General features: G+C 44.8%; 4 non-coding genes and 3 pseudogenes across 4 annotated transcripts; all 7 read right to left on the bottom strand.

Moving 5' to 3' along the window:
- Positions 1 to 1987: 1987 nt before the first annotated feature.
- On the bottom strand, positions 1988 to 2163 carry LOC142500169 (U2 spliceosomal RNA; annotated as a pseudogene).
- A 6508-nt stretch (positions 2164 to 8671) lies between these two features.
- LOC142500428 (U2 spliceosomal RNA) lies at positions 8672 to 8862 on the bottom strand. The gene has a single exon (XR_012802987.1). It is a non-coding gene; the product is annotated as a U2 spliceosomal RNA (small nuclear RNA).
- Positions 8863 to 9685: 823 nt separating this feature from the next.
- LOC142500242 (U2 spliceosomal RNA) lies at positions 9686 to 9886 on the bottom strand (annotated as a pseudogene).
- Positions 9887 to 12856: 2970 nt separating this feature from the next.
- LOC142500426 (U2 spliceosomal RNA) lies at positions 12857 to 13047 on the bottom strand. The gene has a single exon (XR_012802985.1). It is a non-coding gene; the product is annotated as a U2 spliceosomal RNA (small nuclear RNA).
- Positions 13048 to 13870: 823 nt separating this feature from the next.
- LOC142500425 (U2 spliceosomal RNA) lies at positions 13871 to 14061 on the bottom strand. The gene has a single exon (XR_012802984.1). It is a non-coding gene; the product is annotated as a U2 spliceosomal RNA (small nuclear RNA).
- Positions 14062 to 14884: 823 nt separating this feature from the next.
- LOC142500192 (U2 spliceosomal RNA) lies at positions 14885 to 15081 on the bottom strand. The gene has a single exon (XR_012802842.1). It is a non-coding gene; the product is annotated as a U2 spliceosomal RNA (small nuclear RNA).
- A 4102-nt stretch (positions 15082 to 19183) lies between these two features.
- LOC142500798 (U2 spliceosomal RNA) lies at positions 19184 to 19385 on the bottom strand (annotated as a pseudogene).
- Positions 19386 to 21815: the final 2430 nt, after the last annotated feature.

Below are 21815 nucleotides of genomic sequence, written 5' to 3'. Positions count from 1 at the left end.
TTTGGTGGTGGAGGTTGCTCCTCTCTCTCCCATCCACCTGCCGCTTGAGCATACGTTCTGTTCGTGCACATGCGAGACAAATGTCCCGGTGACCCACACAAATCACACAGGCGGGGTGACTCACAATTAAATGCCGAATGTCCATTTTTCCCACAGTTCCTGCAGGTCATTCCAGATTTGTCACAAGTCTCTCTGACATGCCCATATTGTAGGCAATTTCTGCAAAAGGTAGGTTGTCCTGGGTAGTACAGGAACCCCCTATTTCCTCCAATGGTAAAATTCGCCGGCGGACTCATAACTCCTCCCACTGCGGATGCATCTTCTCTGAAACGTACCCAGAAGCGCCTTTTGCCGTTGTATATGCCATATTGATTTGTCAATTGTTGGCCTCCTTTTGCCACACTGCAATACCTCAACAAAAATAAGTGCAGATCTTCTGTGCGTGCATATGGATTATACATATGAATAGTCAGTGGTTTTTCTTCCATTGAAAAGCTTGGGATCACTTGAATCCCTCGCATCAGGTTATCATCCAACTTTGCTTTAAATCTCTCATAATAGTTCAGGCAATCCTCTTGCTTGGTAAATGTCAGATCAAATACTCCAATCCTTGGAAAGTCTTGCAGGCAAAACAATGTTTTGACAAAATCCATTTCCACCACCTTCATTAAAATCTCTTGCACAACATACTGCAATCCAATTTCTTCTCTGCGTCCCTCTTCCACTTGCAAACGAATTGTATTCCTCAGGCGATCACCTTCTGCCATTTTCCTGGCGAATCTATTGTTTGGGTTCAGACCCACGCAGACACATTGGATATCTCACTACACGTAGTGAGACCTCTATTGGTTGACAGTGATATCACACACACCAGTTACTGCGCCATCTATTGGTTGACAGTGGTATCACACTCTCCAGTTACTGCGCCATCTATTGGTTAACCATGGTATCACACTACACTTAGTGTGACCTCTATTGGTTGAAACCTGTACTACATCCTTATGCAAATGAGCACAAAACGAAAGTACTGCTGATTCTCACAGCTTTTGTACAAATTTGCTCAGAAAAGCATCCCAGTAACTGTTTTCACAGTCAACGCTTCTGTTATAGTGTCCAATAACTCAGACACTACACTGGATCTTAGCCAAAAGGCCGAGAAGCGATAACCAGAAATGGGCCCCCGCCTGAGCGCCGCCCGACGGCCAGGGGCGCTACGCTTTAGGGAGAAGGGCAGAGGGAGCCGCTGGCTGCCCGCTCGCCTCCTCCCCCAGCAGGCCTGCCTCCAGTCCCTCCGCTCCTCCCGACACAGCCCCGGGGAGTCTATGCAGCAGCGGCGGCGACGACGACGACGGATGCAAAAGCCAAAGACTTTCTATGGAGTAAAGAAAAGCAGCCGCACACACTGCTGGGGGGCCCGCATGGCCAGCAAACAGCCAAAAAGGCACATGCTTCCAGTTCTTTTTCCGGCACCAGGCTTCGTCTGCTTATTTGCATAGGAACCGCCCACTTTTTCTCTGCTAGCCGACTCGTCCGGGCTGCCATGAAACTCAGGCAGCAAGCATGCAAGCAGCCAGTGGCTGGGCTTTTCAGTTCAGGTCATTTCAGCCAGCCAGCCATTGTGACAAGAAGCCAGCAAGTCAAGGCATTTGCTGCTTGCTGCTTGCTGCTTGCTGCTGCAGTGTTTGCTATGCAGGCTATTTGGATACAGCTTCAACAGGAGTTTCTTAGGCATCTGCTCGTTCGGACTGAATTAGGCTAGGCAGCAGGCGGCACTCCTGCTCCATGCGAGGAGGAGCTGAAAAGAAAAGAAAGTAAGAAGCCACGCAAAAGAGCAAACAAGACACAGCAAAAAGAAGGAGGCTTTATTTTGTCGTCATTTCATCTTCTTCTTTCTTTGCAAAAGAAAGAGCCAAAAATGCATGTTTGTTTTTTTTCTGTCAGACAGTCATTTGTTTCTATTTTTTGATACAAGCCAAATATCCCCAAAGGGAAGTGCACCGGTCCTGGAGGTACTGCAATACCAGGTCAATGCGTGGAGTGGACAGAGCAAGCTCTTCTTCCATCTCCCTGTTCTAAAAATCCATTTAATATATGGTCCCCAGATAGGGGACGTATCAGATATTAAACTGATAAGAACAGATTTTTTTTTTCTTTTTAAAGTATTTTATTTCACAGTTTCTTAGTTTTACATAGTTTAACTTTTCGAAAAACAAAAAACCACCCATACATTACAAAAACCCTACAATAATATAAACCAACATTCACTTAACCATACTACACCAGTCCTTACTTATTTCTACATTATATACATTATTTACATTCATTACTTTACTAATGCTACATAGCTCAAAAAAATTATTCTTTGCCTTGTATGCTGTTACCCCACAGCACCGCTGTGGAGCGGAGCACCGGCCCGCCTCTACTCCCCAGTGCTCCATAATAAGGACCCTTTAAGGTTTTTTCCACACCAAACACTTCAGTGTTCCTTAGGAACATTTTCTTTTCTATATTATAAGAGCATACTCAAAACACGGGTTGTACATATTACATTGCACATAACCATAAAGAACGTATGCATATATCTACACCTACATACACCTCCATTCATACGCATCCATATATATACACAGTTAAGGAACCACTCTATTTAAACATTCTAAATTTCTACAAAAGAACATTTGCAGTACATGCCTGTTCTTTACACATTTCTGTTGATCCACCACCATAGTATCATTATTCTTTTAATACTGTTTTCCCCCAAATGTTGGGCTTCCATAATTCCACCCCCTCTTCTTTTCCCAACCTTTTTTGATCTAACAAAAAATATGTAAACATTTTCCCCAAAACCATTTTAACACACACATTCACTTCCACATTTATTCTCTTAAAAATTAAAATATTTCTAACCTCCCATACCGCCTCTTTCACACAATTTACTATCTTCCATAGCACAATTCCCTTTTCCCCCAACACATCAGACAAACCATACATCATCATATCATACTCTAACACCCTAATCCCAGTCAGCTCCCTAATTAATTTCCCCATCCCTCTCCACACATTCCTTACAAACACACAGTTCCAAAATAAATGTATCACATTCTCCACACCCCCACACCCATACCTTGGACATAGTTCTGTTCTCACCAAGTCCCTTTTCTTTTGGAACTCCCTTACGGGCAAACATCTATGCACCGCCATCCACGCTATGTCTTTGTGAGTATTAAACAAACCCTTGTGGCTTACATTTTCCCAGACAAGTTTTGCCTGCTTGTCAAACAGACCGCCCACACTCGCCTGTAAATCTCTGTCCAAAATAATGTTTTTGATTTTCCTGTAATCTTTCCACAGGTCCAAATCAGTTCCTAATAAATCATATTTCACAATAAATTTTTCTATAACTTTATAAGACTCCGGCGACATAAAACAAAAGGGTCTCCTTAAATCATACTTGCATAAACCCATCTTCCTAAGTACGCTTCCTGCAGCATATCTTATCAAACACGCCACCTTGGTCTCTTTCTCATTAACCAATTTAAGCACAAATTGGGCATATTTTGCCCCTAACACCAAATCTAGCCTAGGCATTCCTTTCCCTCCTTTATCCTTCACCAAACATACTTTCTTTCTAATTAATTTCTCCATTTTGGAACCCCAAAAGAATATAAATAAAAACCTTGTTAGCTTCCTCAGCCATTTAAAGGATGGAGGGAACACCATTCCAATATAGAGCAAGATTGGAATTAAAACAGCTTTTGTTATTAAAATCTTTCCTTCCAAGGACATTTTCCTTAGAGTCCAGAACTGTATTTTCCTCTGTATTTTTTCTCCAACAGCCTCCCAATTCGCCTCACCTTTTATTTCCTCATCAAACCACACCCCGAGAATTTTCAACTGGTTCACTTCCACCGGGATCCCACACCTGTCCAGATCTTGCCACTGCCCAAATGCCTTACAGCTGCTCTTTCCCCAGTTTACCTTAAACCCTGATGCCTGACAGAAGGTCTCAATATGGAACCTTGCCCTATTTAGCGACGCAGGTGTTGTGCAGGCTATTGTTAGGTCATCCATATAACTGACCACTTTTATGTTTCTCCCTCCACTCCCAGGGATCTCCACTCCCTTAATAATTTTGTCTTTCCTTATCCCTTGTAACAAGGGCTCCATCGCACAAATAAAAACCAAAGGGGACAGAGGGCACCCTTGTCGCACCCCTGATTTCACTGGAATCCTGTCAGTTAGAAACCCATTCATTTGCACTCTACTGAAAATATCCTTATAGAGACATTTGATCCAGTTAATGAGTTCCTCTGGTATTCCTAATTTTGACAACACTTTGAATAGAAACACATGTGAAAGCCTATCAAAGGCTTTTTCAAAATCTATGTTTGCTAAAACCAAACCTTGCCTTCTTTCTTTACATAACCAAATAATATCCCTAATTAAAATTAAATTCTCAGCAATCTGCCTTCCTGGAACACCACAAACTTGTTCTTCTTCTATCAAAACCCCTATCACCAGCTTTAATCTTAACATTATAATTTTTGCAACTATTTTATAGTCAACGTTCAATAACGTTATTGGCCTCCAGTTTTTTAAGTTTTTCCTATCTCCGCTCTTATGGATCATTGTTATTATCCCTTCTTTGAAGGATAACGGGGTTCTCCCCTCTTTTAAAATAAAAACACACAATTTAACTATATCAGGCCCTATCAGGTACCACATCTCCTGATAAAATTCATATCCCAAGCCATCGCTGCCTGGTGTCTTCCCTTTCTTCCCACTTCTTACCGCCACTTCCACTTCATCCTCATTCACATCCCCACTCAAAAAAACCTGGTCTTCCTGATTTAACCTACCCTCAATTTCATTTATACAATCCTTTTCTATGTAGCGGTCTCTCTCTTTTTCTTCAAATAGGTTTTGATAGAAACTTTCAATTACCCGCAACATTGGTTCTTTCCCTTTAACTTCCTCTCCTTTGGAGTTTAACAAAGATTCTATTTTAGCCTTGCTAGTAAAGGCTTTTTTAAAAAAATAGGGAGTACATTTTTCGTCCTTCTCTACCTCCTCCACCTTGGCAGCATGGATGATCTTCTTGCCTTTCTCCTCTAGAAGTTTATTAAAACGTTTTTTTTCCTTTTCAATTTCCTCATCAACATCCTCCCCTATTTCTCTAAGCCTGAGCAAAAATTGCCTTCTATGTAAGGCCATTTGAAAATCCTCCCTTTGCTTTCTGGCTCTCTCACACCCTTTTTTGATAAAAAAGGATCTTGTCTCCTTTTTGACCCATTCCCACCATTCAATCATATCTCTAAACTCATTCATCCTACCTTTACATCTTTCATACATACATTCATACTGCTTTTTCCATCTTTCTTCCTCTAACAGACTCACATTCAACTTCCAATACCCTCTCCCAATTTCTTGTAACCCTTTCATTCCTACTTCACACACAACACATACATGATCTGAAAAGGGAACATTCACACTCACCCAGTCACACACCTCCATCCCTTTAGACATCAGCAACAGGTCTATTCTGGATTTAACATCCCCTTTCTCACTGAACCAAGTGAACATTTTTTCCTTGTTTCCCCATTTTCTGTACGCATCAATCAAATTATAATCATTAATTATATTTTTCAACAGAGTACTTGTCCCATCTGGTCTGCATCTCTCTGAACCACCTTCTCTATCTTCTTCACTTAATACACAGTTGAAGTCCCCCACCACAAAAGTAGGATCTCTCCCCGGCAAAAATAAACGTAATCTGTCAAACAAATCCTCTCTTTGCTTTTTGATGGGAGATGCATATACATTAAACAAACGAAAATATTTCCCTCTCCATGTAAAAAAAACCACCATCAATCTTCCTGGTTCTAACACCTCTGTTTTCTTTATAACAAAATCAAACCCCTTAAACAAAAAACCCACCCCACTGTTCCGATTTTCTCGGCTCCCTGACCACACTGATGGTCCCCATACCCACTCTTTCTCTTGTGGAGGTTCAGTAATGCCACATTCCTGTAAACATATGATGTCGCTTTTTAGGTTTGCTAAAAAATCCAAAATTAATAGTCTCCTTGCCTTTGTCTTAAGGCTCCTCACATTCAAGGAGGCAATTTTTAGAGCCATTTAATCAAAATCAAGAGAAAAAAAAAGCTCATACTTATCGGGTTTTTTTCTGTTCCTCAAAAGCCAGCACTTCGCCTTGTTGCCTCCCCCCACCCTCCTCTTCCATTGGGGAAAGCGGGACTTTTACACCGCCCATTTCTTCCACCAATTCCGCCACCCCTTCAAACAAGGCCCTATCCACCTCTTCCGGTGATCTTTGTCCATCCGGTAACCCCGTCAGGATCAACGGGCTCCCCGGAGGTGAAACAAACCCCATCATTGAAAAACCCTCCTCCCCTAAAGGTGATGGCTCGCTTCCACCATCACTGTTTTCTGCCCCTGCTCCAAAAACTCGAACTTTTGTGCCAGTGAAGCTGCTCTCCTGTTTCTTCCTTTTCTTCGAAGGCCCAGCTCTTTCGACGTCAGAGCCCTCCTCCACTTCTTCCTCTTTGTCTTCCTCCATTATTCCTTCCTCTAAGTTTCCTGGCCAGTTCTCATCGACCAGCACTCTTTCCTCTTCTGGCACCAGGTCCTCTCCTACAGTCACTGGGATGTCTATCACTTCCTCCACCTCTCCCTCAGCGTTATTTTCTTCTGCAGATACGTCACTAATCACCTCCTCTTCTGGCACCGCACTCCTTTGGGGGGCCTCCTCTTGTCTCATGTCTTGTTGCGCATTGGTAGCCTCTTCAGGGTTTGCTTGCCTCCACTTGTTTTCGCTCGACGCAGCGTGTGCATAAGAGGACTCCCGTTTAGGGCATTTCCTGTACATATGCCCCCTTAGTCCACACAAGTCACATTTTTTGGTTAGACTGCATTCAGCTGCGTAGTGCCCTTCTTGGTCGCAGTTCCGGCACAATACTGCATCTCTGTACCCACATTGCTCCTTCACGTGCCCATACCTCAGACACTTCCGGCAGAAGGTCGGCTGCCCTGGGTATGTTAGAAACCCTTTATTTTTTCCGATGCTAAAAGCACCTGGAGGGTGCATTACACCACCGATCCCATTTTTATCCTTCTTGAGGATACATCTGTACTTTGTCTTCCCGTTGAAGATACCACAGACGTTTCTTATTAGCTCGGGTTCTGCCACTCTGTCGCAGTATCTACTCAGGAACATCGCCACTTCAGTTGGTGCCACAAACGGGTTGTACATATGTACAGTAATTGTTCTTTCACCCAGGGTAAAACACGGGATAAGTGTAATTCCCTCTAGTTTTTCATGTCCAGCCTTTTGTTTAGCCAATTCAAAAACCCTCAGGCAATCCCTTTCATCAAAAAAGGTCAGGTCGAAATACTCCTGTCTGTAGAACTCCTGCATGCAGAAGATCAGACTTGAATGGGTCTCCAGCAGGTCTTTCAACAGGGAATTCACGATAAACTCCACCATCTTCCTTCCTCCATGTTTCTGACGATAACCTGGTGCGAGCTGGAACCTGATGGTCCTCTCCACCTGCGGACTGCTCTCCGGCATCCTCCTTCTCTCGCGGCTTCACGAAGCCCGTCCAAACAGCTATGCCCAGTTTCGCCCCGAAGGGCTATGCTGGGGGTCGAAACGCCACTCCGACTCTTATGTCGCCCACCGCAACGCTCGGGATAGCGTACCTCCCCAAAAGCAGCAAGTGGCTTAAGACTCCCGAAGGAGCCGATGCCACAGGGCCAAGGGGGCACAGTCCCAGCTAAGCCCCTGACTCAGACACAATGATCTGAGCCAAAAGGCCGAGAAGCGATAACCAGAAATGGGCCCCCGCCTGAGCGCCGCCCGACGGCCAGGGGCGCTACGCTTTAGGGAGAAGGGCAGAGGGAGCCGCTGGCTGCCCGCTCGCCTCCTCCCCCAGCAGGCCTGCCTCCAGTCCCTCCGCTCCTCCCGACACAGCCCCGGGGAGTCTATGCAGCAGCGGCGGCGACGACGACGACGGATGCAAAAGCCAAAGACTTTCTATGGAGTAAAGAAAAGCAGCCGCACACACTGCTGGGGGGCCCGCATGGCCAGCAAACAGCCAAAAAGGCACATGCTTCCAGTTCTTTTTCCGGCACCAGGCTTCGTCTGCTTATTTGCATAGGAACCGCCCACTTTTTCTCTGCTAGCCGACTCGTCCGGGCTGCCATGAAACTCAGGCAGCAAGCATGCAAGCAGCCAGTGGCTGGGCTTTTCAGTTCAGGTCATTTCAGCCAGCCAGCCATTGTGACAAGAAGCCAGCAAGTCAAGGCATTTGCTGCTTGCTGCTTGCTGCTTGCTGCTGCAGTGTTTGCTATGCAGGCTATTTGGATACAGCTTCAACAGGAGTTTCTTAGGCATCTGCTCGTTCGGACTGAATTAGGCTAGGCAGCAGGCGGCACTCCTGCTCCATGCGAGGAGGAGCTGAAAAGAAAAGAAAGTAAGAAGCCACGCAAAAGAGCAAACAAGACACAGCAAAAAGAAGGAGGCTTTATTTTGTCGTCATTTCATCTTCTTCTTTCTTTGCAAAAGAAAGAGCCAAAAATGCATGTTTGTTTTTTTTCTGTCAGACAGTCATTTGTTTCTATTTTTTGATACAAGCCAAATATCCCCAAAGGGAAGTGCACCGGTCCTGGAGGTACTGCAATACCAGGTCAATGCGTGGAGTGGACAGAGCAAGCTCTTCTTCCATCTCCCTGTTCTAAAAATCCATTTAATATATGGTCCCCAGATAGGGGACGTATCAGATATTAAACTGATAAGAACAGATACTACACTTGATCTTAGCCAAAAGGCCGAGAAGCGATAACCAGAAATGGGCCCCCGCCTGAGCGCCGCCCGACGGCCAGGGGCGCTACGCTTTAGGGAGAAGGGCAGAGGGAGCCGCTGGCTGCCCGCTCGCCTCCTCCCCCAGCAGGCCTGCCTCCAGTCCCTCCGCTCCTCCCGACACAGCCCCGGGGAGTCTATGCAGCAGCGGCGGCGACGACGACGACGGATGCAAAAGCCAAAGACTTTCTATGGAGTAAAGAAAAGCAGCCGCACACACTGCTGGGGGGCCCGCATGGCCAGCAAACAGCCAAAAAGGCACATGCTTCCAGTTCTTTTTCCGGCACCAGGCTTCGTCTGCTTATTTGCATAGGAACCGCCCACTTTTTCTCTGCTAGCCGACTCGTCCGGGCTGCCATGAAACTCAGGCAGCAAGCATGCAAGCAGCCAGTGGCTGGGCTTTTCAGTTCAGGTCATTTCAGCCAGCCAGCCATTGTGACAAGAAGCCAGCAAGTCAAGGCATTTGCTGCTTGCTGCTTGCTGCTTGCTGCTGCAGTGTTTGCTATGCAGGCTATTTGGATACAGCTTCAACAGGAGTTTCTTAGGCATCTGCTCGTTCGGACTGAATTAGGCTAGGCAGCAGGCGGCACTCCTGCTCCATGCGAGGAGGAGCTGAAAAGAAAAGAAAGTAAGAAGCCACGCAAAAGAGCAAACAAGACACAGCAAAAAGAAGGAGGCTTTATTTTGTCGTCATTTCATCTTCTTCTTTCTTTGCAAAAGAAAGAGCCAAAAATGCATGTTTGTTTTTTTTCTGTCAGACAGTCATTTGTTTCTATTTTTTGATACAAGCCAAATATCCCCAAAGGGAAGTGCACCGGTCCTGGAGGTACTGCAATACCAGGTCAATGCGTGGAGTGGACAGAGCAAGCTCTTCTTCCATCTCCCTGTTCTAAAAATCCATTTAATATATGGTCCCCAGATAGGGGACGTATCAGATATTAAACTGATAAGAACAGATTTTTTTTTTTTTTTTTTTGTTTTATTTGTGTTTATTAACACAGAGATAAATTAACAACATTTGAATGTTTTTTCAAACTTCAATACAAATAATACATTTTATACAAGCAAACAACTTAACACTTTCCGAAAATACCTTCATAATTCCTACTACCAAAATTATCTCGGTTACTTCACCAAACCCTTCACACTTTACAAAAAACAAAATTTACATACCCATCAGATAAAAAAAAACTTTTCAACCACTACTACATTTTACAAAAAAAACACCCACATTATTCATTACAACAACACACAATCAAACATTCTTCAATACAAATAATACATTTCATACAAAAAACTTTACACTTTTCCGAAAATACTTTCATAATTCCCAATACAAAAATTAACCCACACATTCCCCCACATAAACTCAAATCATTACCACTTTTGTGTCTTCATCCACATAAATCCACATTTTTCAAAACATATCACACTTGACATAACCTATATTTACATTCGGTAATCAACAAGAATCAAGCCCACTCACTGACCTCTAACATATAAAAACCAAACATATTTATACATTAATTCACTTTTCATATCAGTATATTTTTTTCCCTTCTATCAATCTACTCCCTAAGATTACAGATACTCATACTTTTCCCCGTTTCTTTAAGAACCCCATCATGTGCATAATTATAATTCATCCATAAACGTTCTATATACATCCTTTATGGCCTCCTCTAACTGCTCTTTACTACAAATAATAGCCCAAATGTTTGCCATTCTTATTTGATCCTGGAACACCTCTTTTATCTTTTCCTCCTCATTCCCCTCGTCACTACCTTCCATTTCCTCCCCCTTTACCTCCACAGACACCCTCTCTTCCTCTTCCACAGCCACACTCTCTTCCTCCTCCACAGACACACTCTCTTCCTCCTTCACAGACACACTCTCTTCCTCCTCTACCGGTACTCTCTCTTCCTCCTCCTCCTCCATCGACACACTCTCTTCCTCTCCTAACTCATTCTCCTTCCCACTATCCTGCCCACAGTTCTCCAACAGCTCCCTTTCCTCCTCCTGAACACTGATTTCTTCCTCCCCCACACTGTCCCCCTTTCCTTCATCTTTACCTACATCAAAACCTAAAGAATGATTTTCTATTCTTTGCTGACACTGTTCTATCCTCATTTTTTCAGATCTTGCTTTCTTATCCTCTTCTATAACTTTCGCCACTTTTTCCCATCTGCACGTTTTCATCCCTCGTGCATAAATCTTTTTGTGGCACTGACGTGCCAAATGTCCCGTAACACCACAATTGTCACATCTCTTTGGAGCGCTACAAAGCGCTGCGACATGTCCTTCCTCGTTGCAATTACGGCATATTCTCCCCTTAGGCCTCCCTGGATACCTCAGGAAGCCTTTGTTTACTCCAATGCAGAAATTGTCCGGGGGGTGCATCACTCCCCCTCCATTCTCAAAATCCAGCCTGAAACGTACAGTAAACAGTCTTTCTCCATTGAAAATTCCATACATATTTCTTTGTCTCTCACCACCACCCACCACAGAACAAAACCTCTCCAAGAACGACACGATTTCCTCCTTCTCCACAAAGGCATTGTACATGTGTACACGCACTAGGCGCTCCTCTAGCAGAAAGCTAGGTACTGCCTGTATTCCCATCTTTTCCAGATCCTCTCTTTTCTTTTTGCAAGCCTCATACGCATTGCCGCACTCCATCTCTTCTCCGAATGACACATCATAAATCCCCTTCCTTGGGAACGCCTGCAAGCAGAAAATGTTGCCGATATCCACTTCCAGCAAATCTCTTAGGACATCCTCCACGATGGTTTGGAGTCCCACACGCCATCTCTCAGCCTCCACCACCAGGAGTCTGATGGTGTTTCGTCCAGAACTTCCAGCCTCCATCTTTATCTCCTCTCCATCAAAACCGGCCGTCCAGGGTCAGGTGCGGCGCCCCTATAGCAGCATGAGGGTTTAGTTCCTGGGGAACGATCCCTCAAGGCCAAGGCGCCGGCCCCTCTCCTTCTCTCTCTCCTGATCGCCTCCCGTGCTCGAGTTAGCGTGACTCCCTCATAGCAGCATGGGTCTTAAGCTCCCCAGGAAGCGATGACCCAAGGCCAAGGAGTCACAGACTCAGCGCAACCTCTCAGCCCAGACACTTGATCTGAGCCAAAAGGCCGAGAAGCGATAACCAGAAATGGGCCCCCGCCTGAGCGCCGCCCGACGGCCAGGGGCGCTACGCTTTAGGGAGAAGGGCAGAGGGAGCCGCTGGCTGCCCGCTCGCCTCCTCCCCCAGCAGGCCTGCCTCCAGTCCCTCCGCTCCTCCCGACACAGCCCCGGGGAGTCTATGCAGCAGCGGCGGCGACGACGACGACGGATGCAAAAGCCAAAGACTTTCTATGGAGTAAAGAAAAGCAGCCGCACACACTGCTGGGGGGCCCGCATGGCCAGCAAACAGCCAAAAAGGCACATGCTTCCAGTTCTTTTTCCGGCACCAGGCTTCGTCTGCTTATTTGCATAGGAACCGCCCACTTTTTCTCTGCTAGCCGACTCGTCCGGGCTGCCATGAAACTCAGGCAGCAAGCATGCAAGCAGCCAGTGGCTGGGCTTTTCAGTTCAGGTCATTTCAGCCAGCCAGCCATTGTGACAAGAAGCCAGCAAGTCAAGGCATTTGCTGCTTGCTGCTTGCTGCTTGCTGCTGCAGTGTTTGCTATGCAGGCTATTTGGATACAGCTTCAACAGGAGTTTCTTAGGCATCTGCTCGTTCGGACTGAATTAGGCTAGGCAGCAGGCGGCACTCCTGCTCCATGCGAGGAGGAGCTGAAAAGAAAAGAAAGTAAGAAGCCACGCAAAAGAGCAAACAAGACACAGCAAAAAGAAGGAGGCTTTATTTTGTCGTCATTTCATCTTCTTCTTTCTTTGCAAAAGAAAGAGCCAAAAATGCATGTTTGTTTTTTTTCTGTCAGACAGTCATTTGTTTCTATTTTTTGATACAAGCCAAATATCCCCAAAGGGAAGTGCACCGGTCCTGGAGGTACTGCAATACCAGGTCAATGCGTGGAGTGGACAGAGCAAGCTCTTCTTCCATCTCCCTGTTCTAAAAATCCATTTAATATATGGTCCCCAGATAGGGGACGTATCAGATATTAAACTGATAAGAACAGATACTACACTTGATCTTAGCCAAAAGGCCGAGAAGCGATAACCAGAAATGGGCCCCCGCCTGAGCGCCGCCCGACGGCCAGGGGCGCTACGCTTTAGGGAGAAGGGCAGAGGGAGCCGCTGGCTGCCCGCTCGCCTCCTCCCCCAGCAGGCCTGCCTCCAGTCCCTCCGCTCCTCCCGACACAGCCCCGGGGAGTCTATGCAGCAGCGGCGGCGACGACGACGACGGATGCAAAAGCCAAAGACTTTCTATGGAGTAAAGAAAAGCAGCCGCACACACTGCTGGGGGGCCCGCATGGCCAGCAAACAGCCAAAAAGGCACATGCTTCCAGTTCTTTTTCCGGCACCAGGCTTCGTCTGCTTATTTGCATAGGAACCGCCCACTTTTTCTCTGCTAGCCGACTCGTCCGGGCTGCCATGAAACTCAGGCAGCAAGCATGCAAGCAGCCAGTGGCTGGGCTTTTCAGTTCAGGTCATTTCAGCCAGCCAGCCATTGTGACAAGAAGCCAGCAAGTCAAGGCATTTGCTGCTTGCTGCTTGCTGCTTGCTGCTGCAGTGTTTGCTATGCAGGCTATTTGGATACAGCTTCAACAGGAGTTTCTTAGGCATCTGCTCGTTCGGACTGAATTAGGCTAGGCAGCAGGCGGCACTCCTGCTCCATGCGAGGAGGAGCTGAAAAGAAAAGAAAGTAAGAAGCCACGCAAAAGAGCAAACAAGACACAGCAAAAAGAAGGAGGCTTTATTTTGTCGTCATTTCATCTTCTTCTTTCTTTGCAAAAGAAAGAGCCAAAAATGCATGTTTGTTTTTTTTCTGTCAGACAGTCATTTGTTTCTATTTTTTGATACAAGCCAAATATCCCCAAAGGGAAGTGCACCGGTCCTGGAGGTACTGCAATACCAGGTCAATGCGTGGAGTGGACAGAGCAAGCTCTTCTTCCATCTCCCTGTTCTAAAAATCCATTTAATATATGGTCCCCAGATAGGGGACGTATCAGATATTAAACTGATAAGAACAGATACTACACTTGATCTTAGCCAAAAGGCCGAGAAGCGATAACCAGAAATGGGCCCCCGCCTGAGCGCCGCCCGACGGCCAGGGGCGCTACGCTTTAGGGAGAAGGGCAGAGGGAGCCGCTGGCTGCCCGCTCGCCTCCTCCCCCAGCAGGCCTGCCTCCAGTCCCTCCGCTCCTCCCGACACAGCCCCGGGGAGTCTATGCAGCAGCGGCGGCGACGACGACGACGGATGCAAAAGCCAAAGACTTTCTATGGAGTAAAGAAAAGCAGCCGCACACACTGCTGGGGGGCCCGCATGGCCAGCAAACAGCCAAAAAGGCACATGCTTCCAGTTCTTTTTCCGGCACCAGGCTTCGTCTGCTTATTTGCATAGGAACCGCCCACTTTTTCTCTGCTAGCCGACTCGTCCGGGCTGCCATGAAACTCAGGCAGCAAGCATGCAAGCAGCCAGTGGCTGGGCTTTTCAGTTCAGGTCATTTCAGCCAGCCAGCCATTGTGACAAGAAGCCAGCAAGTCAAGGCATTTGCTGCTTGCTGCTTGCTGCTTGCTGCTGCAGTGTTTGCTATGCAGGCTATTTGGATACAGCTTCAACAGGAGTTTCTTAGGCATCTGCTCGTTCGGACTGAATTAGGCTAGGCAGCAGGCGGCACTCCTGCTCCATGCGAGGAGGAGCTGAAAAGAAAAGAAAGTAAGAAGCCACGCAAAAGAGCAAACAAGACACAGCAAAAAGAAGGAGGCTTTATTTTGTCGTCATTTCATCTTCTTCTTTCTTTGCAAAAGAAAGAGCCAAAAATGCATGTTTGTTTTTTTTCTGTCAGACAGTCATTTGTTTCTATTTTTTGATACAAGCCAAATATCCCCAAAGGGAAGTGCACCGGTCCTGGAGGTACTGCAATACCAGGTCAATGCGTGGAGTGGACAGAGCAAGCTCTTCTTCCATCTCCCTGTTCTAAAAATCCATTTAATATATGGTCCCCAGATAGGGGACGTATCAGATATTAAACTGATAAGAACAGATTTTTTTTTTTTTTTTTTAAATGTTTATTCACATTTCAAAATATTTACAAACAGTAAATAAGAAAACATTTCAACAAATAAATCATTGTTACTTCACACAATCAAACATTCTAAAAACTAACAGAAAATCCCTATTTCTTAATTTCCGAAAACATTACCATCAGTAAATAAAATACCTTTCCATCAGCCTGAATTTACAATCGTAAACCTCCCCCACACAATCTTTTCAAAAAAACCTTTCACATTATTTACAGTAAATAGCAATTTTTCCACCTAATACATTCCACATTTACAAGACCATTACATTTTGTACATACATAAAAATCAAATTTCCAATTTAAACATTTCCACCACTGTTAAACACACATTTCATAATTTCCCTTTACCTCCTTTGTCTACTACTTTGCTCTTCTTTTATCTAAAAACTCCCTTCTATTCTTCTTTTCTGCCTCAAGCTCCTCTGGCGACATTTTTTGCTTCAGGTCTAATAACCTCTCTAACTCCCTTACTCTTTGGTCTATCCCCCCATAAGGGCTTGTATCCTGTATCATTTTATACCATACTTCTACCTCTCCTACTTTCTCCTCTACCTCCTTTTTTTTTTTTTCTAAAAATTCCTGTTTTTTTTCCATTTCCCAATTTGTTTTGAAAACCTCTTCCACTTTTTCCCCACTCAATCCACTAACCATCACTTTCTCTTTTTCCCCAACTATCTGACTACATATTTCTACAATTTTCTTCTGTTCTACCATCATTTTCCCCTCCATTTTCCTTGCTACCTCCTGTTTTGAAAAAACTTTTGAGGATCCCCCTGTCTCCATAGCTTCCATCTTACTAGAACTTTCTTCCTCGCTTTCGCTCCTACTTGTCCCCCCAACTTTCCTTAGTTTCACCTCTTTGCCTTGATCCATCTGCTCTTCTTCCTCACTACAACTATCCGAATCATTTTCACTACTTTCTTCCATGTCTTCCATTTCTTTCTCTAATATTCTTTCACAGTTTTCTAATTCCTTATTTATAGCATGCTCTGCAGCTTTTGCTTTTTCTCTGCTTTTCTCCGAAGTATCCTTTCCTACTATTTCTTTCTTCTCTTTTATCCATTTATCCAAGTGCCTGTTGTACTTTCCTTTCCATCTTTTAACACAATCCTCATAGGTCCATTTTTTCCCTATCGCTCTTTGTCTTCCCTGCTCTTCTCTTTCTTCTATACTCACACCACTTCCGATTTTTTTATTTTTCCCTTTTCCTCTGCTTACACTTTCAAAAGAGGTACTTACCTCCCCCCCTTTCTCATTTGTACTTGTTCCTATTACTTCCTGACTTTGCGTTTTGAATATGGCAGGATAACCTATCAAGTCATCCGAGGCTGCTTTCACTACACATCCCTCTCTCCTTGGGCCCACTTTCTCCTCTTTTCCTTCTTCTAGAACCTCTTCCTTTGCCTCTTTCCCTTCTCTTGCCTTATTTTCTGAGTTTAAAGGTTTTTCCTCCATACTTGCTACTTCTATTTCTTTCTGTTCTTTCCCTAAGTCCCCCACCACCTCTTGTATTTTCTCTAGAACTTTATACGTTCCTTCTTCCTGCCTGTCTTCCAGGGTCTCTTCCACCACTGTCACTTCTGTAAGCTTCACGAAATCTTGTACTTCCTCCTCACTAATTTCCTCAGTTTCTCCTAGTATATATTCCTCCTCTTCTCCTTTAAAATCTGCTCTACCCTCCTTTACCTCCACCCACTGCAAACCTTCTGTTTTCAATTCCTCATATTTCTCTTTAGTAATATTTTTCCTTTGACTCATTAATTTTTCCAAACTCTGTATCATTTGTTGCTCTGAACTCCCTTTATGTTGCTTCCTAAATATTTTAACCCAAAACTCTACTTCCCCTACTGCCTTATCAAATTCCTCCATTTTTTTTGTTAGATCTTTTCCATATTTTTTCACTACCCTCTCTACCTTTTCTCTAGGCCCCACTCTCTCCTCCTCCCCTTGGCCTTCCTTCACATCTCTACTGTCCACTTCTTGTTTACGCTTTTGGGGTTTTTTCCCCCCAATTGTAATCTCCATCCCCTCCTCCTGCTGTTCTACCCCAACATTCCTTCCCTCACTCTGTGTGTCTTGAACCTCCATACTATCTGCCCAATTTTGCTCAGACATGCTCAGAGACTCTGCCACCCCATTCCCCATCAAGATCTGGCCACCTTCACCCCCCTCTCCCTTTCCCCCAACAAAGCTTTGGGCAATATTGTCCAAAAGAAAATCTTCCTCTTTTTTCTCCAGGTCCTCTCCCTCTTGGCTTGCCACATCCGTGTCCTCCCCTCCTGCAGCTTGAGCATAGCTCCTTTTCTTGCACTGTCGTGCCAAATGTCCTCTTACCCCACACACATCACATTTCTTTGGGATCTTACAATAGGCCGCCGTATGGCCTTCCTCGCCGCAATTGCGACACACCATCTCAGTCTTTTCACACTTTTCTCTTGTGTGTCCATAACGAAAACATTTCCTACAATAAGTAGGTTGTCCTGGGTAGAAAAGAAAACCCCTGTTTCCGGCAATACTAAAGCTGGCCGGAGGGTGCATCACTCCCCCCACCCCCGTCGAGTCTGCTTTGAACCGCACCCAATACCGTCTCTTACCATTGTACATTTTATAAGGGTTATACAACTCTTCTCCCCCTCTCACTTCCATGCAGTACCTCTTTAAAAAAAGAAAAATATCTTCTTTCCGTGCATAGGGGTTATACATATGCACCACAACTGGTCTCATCTCCAGCATAAAACTTGGTCCCAAGCTGATTCCACGCATGTTCTCATCCAAAGCCATCTCTTTGCACCTTTCGTAGGCACACAGGCAATCCGCATCTTCAAAAAGGGTCAGATCGTAGATCCCTTGTTTCTGGAAATCCTGCAGACACATCACTTTTGTTGCTGCCAAACCGATCACTCCATTCAGAATCGTCTCCACGAAAAACGTCAGGCTGACTCGCTGTCTCTCCGCCTCTGCTACCAGGAACCGAAGCGTATTCCTCATATGAGCTCCAGACGCCATTGTCTCAGCTCTCCTTGTCCGCTCTCAAGCTCGGGTGCGGCGCCCCCACAGCAGCAAGGGACTTAAGCCCTTTCGGGCGATGTCCCAAGGCCAAGGCGCCGGCCCCTTACTCTCCGTCTCGTGCTCGCCCTCCGAATCGCACAGGATGTTGTACCTCCCCAATAGCTACAATACGGCTTAAGACCCCAGAGGGGCCGATGCCGCAAGGCCGAGGAAGCACTATCCCTGCTGGCCCTCTGACTTCGACACTTGGTCTTAGCCAAAAGGCCGAGAAGCGATAACCAGAAATGGGCCCCCGCCTGAGCGCCGCCCGACGGCCAGGGGCGCTACGCTTTAGGGAGAAGGGCAGAGGGAGCCGCTGGCTGCCCGCTCGCCTCCTCCCCCAGCAGGCCTGCCTCCAGTCCCTCCGCTCCTCCCGACACAGCCCCGGGGAGTCTATGCAGCAGCGGCGGCGACGACGACGACGGATGCAAAAGCCAAAGACTTTCTATGGAGTAAAGAAAAGCAGCCGCACACACTGCTGGGGGGCCCGCATGGCCAGCAAACAGCCAAAAAGGCACATGCTTCCAGTTCTTTTTCCGGCACCAGGCTTCGTCTGCTTATTTGCATAGGAACCGCCCACTTTTTCTCTGCTAGCCGACTCGTCCGGGCTGCCATGAAACTCAGGCAGCAAGCATGCAAGCAGCCAGTGGCTGGGCTTTTCAGTTCAGGTCATTTCAGCCAGCCAGCCATTGTGACAAGAAGCCAGCAAGTCAAGGCATTTGCTGCTTGCTGCTTGCTGCTTGCTGCTGCAGTGTTTGCTATGCAGGCTATTTGGATACAGCTTCAACAGGAGTTTCTTAGGCATCTGCTCGTTCGGACTGAATTAGGCTAGGCAGCAGGCGGCACTCCTGCTCCATGCGAGGAGGAGCTGAAAAGAAAAGAAAGTAAGAAGCCACGCAAAAGAGCAAACAAGACACAGCAAAAAGAAGGAGGCTTTATTTTGTCGTCATTTCATCTTCTTCTTTCTTTGCAAAAGAAAGAGCCAAAAATGCATGTTTGTTTTTTTTCTGTCAGACAGTCATTTGTTTCTATTTTTTGATACAAGCCAAATATCCCCAAAGGGAAGTGCACCGGTCCTGGAGGTACTGCAATACCAGGTCAATGCGTGGAGTGGACAGAGCAAGCTCTTCTTCCATCTCCCTGTTCTAAAAATCCATTTAATATATGGTCCCCAGATAGGGGACGTATCAGATATTAAACTGATAAGAACAGATTTTTTGTTTTCCATAGTAATTTTATTTTTCGACAGAAGGAAAATTGATACAGAAATTCTCAAAGAAAACACAAAGGTTAGCACATGAATACAGTCAAAAAGAACATTAAACAGAAAACAACACTTAAATATTCTCTATTTGGCTTTAAGAACCTTTTCTTAGCTTACTTATCCCACTATTCTTAACCACTCTTTAAACTTTCCCTTAAGGACCATTCAGTCAATATGCTTTTACCCTGCAGTCTCCGCTGCAGAGTGGAACACCGGCCCTCCTCTACTCCCCGATGTTCCACGTTAAGGACCCAAAGGAACCGGCCACTTTTGTGCCATTCGTACTATATCTTATCCATACTTCTTATCTAATCTTCTCCTTACCGTAAAAGCATACCTTATTTACTCTTCTATTTCAAGATGGTTGCACCCACCCTTTTTATTTTTTTTTTTTTTTTTTTTTTTTTTTTTTTTTATAAAAACCCATTTATATGCACACAAAAAAACATCTTTATACCAGCGCTCTCTTTTATCACAGGAAAAAAAACTAGTCCCTACTTTCATCTAATCAACTCATTCCATTTCTCTAGTTTCCATACTCGTGCCATCTCTTCACTTTCTTTTTTATCCACCAGATAATATGTAAACATTTTACACAAAATTAACTTTACACATTCTTCTATCTTAACTTCTTCTTTTTTTATCATCAGTATGTTTCTCACATTCCAGAGTACCTCTTTAACACAATTTACCATTCTCCATACCAACCTCCCTCTCTCCCTCCCACTTACCCCTAGCCCATACATCATTTTATTGTATTCCAACGTTTTTACATAAGCCACCTCCTTGAACATTGGTCCCATTTTTTTCCATATCCTCCGTGCATATGCACAGTTCCAAAAAATATGTACAACACTTTCAATGTCTCCACAATCTGCTCTCGGACATCTGTCTGTTACCGCCATGTCTCTTCTTTTTTGGAACTCTCGTACCGGCAACACTCTCCAAACACTCATCCATGCAATATCTTTCTGTTTATTCGTCAAACTCTCTTCATTCACATTTTTCCACACTCTCTTCATTTGTTCATCAGTCACACCACCCATCACTTCCATAACTTCTCTATCTTTAAGTATTTTCACTACTTTCTTACTTTCTTTCCATTCTTCTAATCTAATATCACTTAGCCTATATTTCTTTATATAATCCTCTATAATCGTATAGAACTCTGATGGCTGAAAACACACCGGTTTTCTTAAGTCCGGCCTTACATTCCACCTTCTTCTCAACATTCCACTCAGATTATAATTTATACAACTTGTAAACAAATATTCACCTTTGTTCACTCGGCTAAGGTAAAAACTGATGTACTTTATAAAAATGTACACTTCCACATCCGGGAGTCCTTTACCCCCCTTTGTCCTGTCTTTGTACACTCTTTCTCTGGTGAGTTTCTCTGCCTGAGATCCCCAAAAGAAAGTACATATTAACCGCGCTAGTTTTTTAATCCAAACATTTTTTGGTGGAAACACCAGTCCCACATAGAGTATACTTGGCAATAACACATTTTTTATAATTAGCAACCTGCCTTCCATGGTTAGTACTCTTAAAGCCCATATACTTATTTTATTTTTAACCTTTATTTCTAAGTCTGTCCAACTTTCTACCCCATCTAACCCCTTATTAAATTTTAATCCCAGAACCTCGAGTGCTCCTTCTTCCATTGGGATTTGGGCTTCCCTTAAACCTTCCATTTTCCCAAAGGTTTTTGCAAAGCTTTTATCTTTATTCAATTTAAAAGCCGACGCTTGACAGAAGAATTCAGTTTTAAACAGAGCTCTTTTTAACGCTACACTAGACCTACATATCAGGGTCACATCGTCCATATATGCCAGTATTTTGACCCCTTTTCCGTTACTCCCCGGAATTTCTGCCCCTTTTATAACTTTATCTTTTTTAATTAATTGAATTAAGGGCTCCAAGGCGCATATAAAGGCCAACGGCGAGAAAGGGCAGCCCTGTCTAACTCCTGACCCTACTCGTATCTCCCTTGTCAGGTTCGCGTTCACTTGTATTTTACATACTACATTTTTGTATAATAAACTTATATACTTTAAAAACTGTTCAGGTATACCCATTCTTCTTAGCACCTTAAAAAGAAACACATGAGACACCCTATCGAATGCCTTTTCAAAATCTAACGTTGTTATTACTAGCGGTTGTTTTCTGCTTTCACTGTCTGCTATTACATCTCTCAACAACACTAGGTTTTCCCCTATTTGTCTTCCCGGGATTCCACACACCTGCTCTTCCCCAATCACTCGTTCTATAATTTTCTTCATTCTGTTAGCCAAGGTTTTGGCTATGATCTTATAATCGCTATTCAATAGCGTTATCGGACGCCAATTTTTTAGCTCCTTTTTATCACCTTTTTTGAAAATCAGCGTCACAATTCCTTCTCTCATTGTATCAGGTAACTCCTGGTGTC

The sequence above is a fragment of the Ascaphus truei genome, chromosome 7, assembly GCF_040206685.1.
Source record: "Ascaphus truei isolate aAscTru1 chromosome 7, aAscTru1.hap1, whole genome shotgun sequence".
In the NCBI taxonomy this organism is placed as follows: domain Eukaryota; kingdom Metazoa; phylum Chordata; class Amphibia; order Anura; family Ascaphidae; genus Ascaphus; species Ascaphus truei.
The sequence above is the reverse complement of the archived record's forward strand: the minus strand, read 5'-3'. Positions and strand labels throughout refer to the sequence as shown.